The sequence below is a fragment of the Punica granatum genome, chromosome 8 (genome assembly GCF_007655135.1).
Source record: "Punica granatum isolate Tunisia-2019 chromosome 8, ASM765513v2, whole genome shotgun sequence".
NCBI classification, from domain to species: Eukaryota; Viridiplantae; Streptophyta; class Magnoliopsida; order Myrtales; family Lythraceae; genus Punica; species Punica granatum.
The window spans coordinates 15,764,636-15,770,067 of record NC_045134.1 but is presented as its reverse complement, the minus strand read 5'-3'; positions in this window follow the sequence as shown (position 1 = coordinate 15,770,067).

Here is a 5,432-nt window from a genome sequence, read left to right as displayed (position 1 = left end):
ACCGGCTCATTGGAGAACCTAGACGCCGTAATTGCACACATACTTCGACAGGAGTTGGCCGCTGCATTGGGCCAAGTTCGGGAAGGAGGCCAAACGCTGGCTCAGCCTAGACCAAACTTGTTAATATCTCGTTTTAGTCCGCCGGCTCCAGGAAATGACAACTACAGCGACCCTTGACTACAATCCTAGAACTATAACAGAAGAGAGCCCGACACGCCCCTGGGGGGTTAGTAGGGTCAGCTAGACGACTGTGGGGGCATGACTATAGTGAAGACCTCATGGTTTCGCTACGGGTCACAAAAAGCGACCGGAGAGGCCAGACAGCGCGTGATCCCGAGTTAGCGAAAATCGGTTCTTGCAGTACTATTCATCGCCAACTCACTAGGTGATCAAAAGGTATTCAATATGGAACTCTAAAAATCCCTCACGGTGCAAAAATGATGAAGAGCGCCTCCGAGCACATTCCACCAACCATTTGCTTGAGCTGGAGTGCTCCCGAGTGATCACAGGCGATTTTCGACAGCACTATTCATTGACCACTCATCAGACTTTTAGAAGGTATCCAATATGAGACTCTAATCCCTCATGGTGCCAAAATAATGAAGTGCCTCCGAGCACATTCCACAAACCATTTGCTTGAGCCAGAGTGCTCCCGAGTGATCTCAGGCAATTTCCAATAGCACTATTCATTAATCGCTCACCGAGCCATCAGATGGTATCTAATATGGTACTCTAAAAATCCCTCATGGTACAAAATTGATGAAAATCACCTCTGAGCACATTTCGCAAATCATCTGCTTGAGTCGGGACATCCTTGAATATTCATAGACGGCCATTCTAATAGGACCCCAAAGGCATCGACTCGTCAGACAAATCATGAGCACCCGAAAATAGAACTAGCCACACCCAGTGATCCCCAGGACCATGGGACACACTTCAAACCGTTCTCCGGGAATCATCTTTACTTTTCAAGTGAGTCCGGAGCAGGAAAAAAAATGTCTTTTTATCTAGATTCTTGAATCGATGACCTGTCAAGCCAAACCCTAATACTCGAGACTAGGCCCGGTCAGTCCCGAGGACTATAAGGACCAAGGAGGTCATGCCAGATCACACTAGACAGGTCATTCAGGTCCTTCGGATGACTTTCAAGCAGAAAAAAGCGCCCATTTCAAGCGGATTCTTAAACCGATGGCCTGTCTGGCGAAATGTTAGCGCTCGAGGTCAAGACCAACCATTCCCAACGACCCCAAGGGCTAGGGAGATTATTTCAGTTTTGACTGCATAAATCATCAAGGTTTCCCAAGTAGCTCTAGAATGGTCTCCAACGTCGCCCAGCAAACCTTCGGGATTCGTTTTCAACAAACAGAGAACACAACGATCTCCAGGCACATCGATACACTCATGAAACAATCAGAAAAGTCCGACTGCAGATTCCTAAGATGTCTCCGATTCCCCATTTGTGGCGGAGGCCGCGGAGTCAATTGTTCTGCCCTATCAACATAGTATACCATAACGGCGGACACAAAATGTAGACACATAGATGTCGACAGAAACGGTTAACTTTGCTCAGATTCCCCGAATCAAGCAAAATCGACTCCCGAGCCTCTAAGTCACCAAGTCATGGCACTAAGCAAAATATGTCGATATTAGGCTTGTTGGAATTCGCTCCTTGCTGACATTAACAATGTGCCATCCATTTGGCTCACACAAACTCGAACATGCAACTGACCAAGACTCGAGCTTTCTTGGCCCCCTTGCATGACCGGCTAACCTCCTCCCCCAATTTAAGGATTCGTGTTCCAATGGAACATAAGATTACACATCTTATCCATCTATTCTTCCTCTTTTCCACAAGTGAATCTTGCTCCCCTCATTTCCCCTTAATGAAATTCGGCTAGCCACCCCTTGAGCCCCTAATCATCCATTAATCTTCATTTGCTTGCTCATTAACACTCATATATAAGCCCTAATTGCAACTATCAACTCCACTCTATAGAATTCATTCCCTCTCTAACTCTCAAAAGCTCTTGAATCCTCTCAAATCCTCTCCAACTCCCTAGAACTTTCCCAATTCGTCCAGAAAGCTCCAGCAGCAAGCTAAGGCCAAAACCAACTTCATTTTGTTAGGAAATTACTCGGTTTTCCGGCGACCGTCTCCCAATCCAACCTGAGCATGAAACAAATTGCATATCCCATACGTATTCGACCTTCTGAGTCCATTGACGATGTTTGCTTTTCCATTTGAAGCCTCCTTCTACACGCATCAGCCTAGATTAGTAGCGGTCTTCTTCGAGTTTTCCCGCTTTCGGCGAGTTTCCTTCCTCCCAACTTAACCCGAACTTCAAACAAATTACATACTACACATGTTTTTGACCTCTTGAGTCCATTCGCGAGGTTACTTTCTCCATTTGAGGCTCCCATTAGGCACTTCCATCACAGGGCAGTAGCGGTCTCCTTGCTTTCTCGGTTTCCTAACAAGTCTCCTCCTTCCACAACTAAGGCGAGTCGTGCCCACATCCTTTGACAAGCCATCCACGGCCTTCTCTCTTCCTCGTGACAAGGAGGTTACGGTCCAAGAGCCGCTGCACCACGCACAGCCACGACCCGAGTTAGCTCTTTCCTCTCGGTTTCTCCTTGTTCCCGGTTTTACTTCCCTTTCTTGCAACCATACGGGCCAATTACTAGACTAGCCCCCTAGGCGCCACCTCCAGCACTAACCAGGGCCCTCTCAGCTGCCAAGAACCACCTGTTTAGCTGCGACAACATCCCCAACTCACCCTTCTAACCAAGTCATCCATCGGTGTCCATTTTTTGCATTTTCGGGTCACTCGACTCCAGCAGGGTGCAACGCTCTTCCTTTCTCTCCTTTCCTCCTTTTAGCTTATTTTGTAGGTCGAGAACCTCCCGAAAGACCCCAGACCAGCCAGACACTCCAATAACTCGAAATGCTCGAAAACTCCATCTCGATTCTCCTATTTTGCTTGTTTTCGTGCTGAATGGTTCAAGTCCTTTTAGCATTCCCCTTCTATTCCTTTCTCCTTTTCTTCTACTCTATTTTGTAGGTCAGAAATCCCTCGGAGCAGCCCATGCAGCCACACCACCTTCGACAACCCAACGACCACCCGAAAGCCCTCTCGACTCCACTGTTTTGTTCAATTATGTGCTGAGCAGTTCCTGTACCTCCTGTATGCTCTGAGCGCTCAACACCTCACCCGAAGAAGGTATAACACCCCTCGACTTAAAGAAATTAGTACATTTTATTTACCAGCACTTGTGGAGCGATCAAGCAGACCCAATCCGACTTAATTTCATGTTCTAAGTTTTTCTATTTTTGCATATAAATATCGACTTATTGTGTGTGTGTTTACTATTGGAGTGCTGGATGGGTGTTTTGGATTCACTTCATACGCTTTTCCTTTGGGTCCGGGTTTGGCCTTAACAAATTTCGAAAATCGTATGACTTCAAAACTAGCTGATATTTCTACCACACATTTTTGACATTATTCCAAGGCCACACACAAAATGAAAGATTTTTCTGGGCGCTCAACCTTCAAATAAAAAATATTTACCCTTCTTTTCATTGTTTTCGAACTGATTTTGATAGTTTTTGTGAACCATTCAATCTCAAAATGAGTTGAAATCTTTACCACATCTTCGTGACATTATTATAAGGTTCCACACAAAGTTTTAGATTTTGACATTATTATAAGGTTCCACACAAAGTTTTACATCTTCGTGACATTATTTACTCAAAATATTTACCTTTCTTTTCGGTGTGTTTCAGTCTAATTTTGATAGTTTTCAACTCGTTTTGAAATCGCATGATTCACAAAAACTATCAAAATCAGTCCAAAAGTACCAAAAAGAATAATAAATATTTTCTATCTGAAGCTCTAGTGTCTAGAAAAATCTAAAATTTAGTGTAGGGCCTTTGAATAATTCCGGAATGTGTAGTAAAAATTTCAACTCGTTTTGAAGTCAGGTGATTTTTGAAATTTGTTAAAGCCAAACCCGGGACTTAAGGAAAATTGTACAAAGTGAGTCCAAAACACCCATTCAGCACTCCAACAATAAACACACACAAAATAAGTCGATATTTACATGCAAAAACAGAAAAACCTAGAAAATAAAAGTTAAGTCGAATGGGGTCCGTCTTATCGCCCTATAATTACTCGTAAATAAAAATTCATAACGTCTTTTATGAAAATAAATTTTCAAATCAAGGGCAAGAACATCATTTTGTGATTTGCCGTCATCTTAGCATCGTTTAAGATGTCAGTTGGGTATTCTGTATCAAAATACAATTACCTAACTAATCATTTCATTAGACTTAACCAAACGCTAGAAAATGGTTAGGCGGAACTCTATGTTCCAAATCTAGAGTCAAAATACAAGTTTGGATCAATTCAGTGGTAATTCAGTGTCACAACACCGAATCACTGTAAAAGTAATCCACACACACGAAACTTGACTACGAACACCCGACATGTCAGGTTCTCAAATCAAAGTCGAATGCTAAAACATTGGCACGCGTTTGTTTGTCTAGGGTAGGATTTGCATGCCAAAATACCCCGGATTAATAAACTTGCTAATCCACGTACATTCGGTGAATACAAACACATTGTCTGTTATTTATCTGCTGCTTGTTATCTTTCTGCACCCGTTTGTCATGCGGGTCGAGCCTGATCCCTAGGCCGAATAATATTAGGGTTCAACGCCCTAATCATCGAGCACATGGTCCAACACCCTAATCATCACTCACAGGGTCCAGCGCCCTATTCAGTGAGAGCGTCCATTGAATTTCAGTTTTTCGGTGTTTCCCTAAACTCACGGTGAGTTAGAGTTGAATAATAACTGAACGTGAGTCGACTGGAATTCGGCCATTTGTAATTTGTATTTATTTTTTTCGAGAGCATTGTAAGGATTTTATTTTGTACATTCATTCTGTAAGAATTCCAGTCGGTGAGCGAATGGTCCGAGAGTCGAATTAATCGAATCGGTCTAATGCTTGCCCAGATACAAGTAAATCCAAGAACTCGCGGTTCTGGTTCACACAGGGATTCAACCTCCATGGTTCGATGAACTGTAACGCAAGATTGTGAACCAACTCCCCGACATACAGGTTTACTTCTCTCTCGCCTTCTCAACCGACATCGTTTAATTCACCGAATCTCCGGTGTCAAAACGTACGAGTCGAGTGCAACTTAATTCAAGTGGTAAATAATAAAACATGCAAGCCTAGCAAACCAGAGTACCGAAAGAGCATGCGGGATATAGGCCTGCACGTAACATGAACCCCGAACACGGATTTTCCGGTTCCGCACAGATCAATGCCTTAACAACAAACTAGGTGTTCCATACCCCTAGACCCGGGTAACTTATCCGCCCTCGACCTTCGGGTCGTAAAATGATAAGTGGCGACTCCTTCTCTC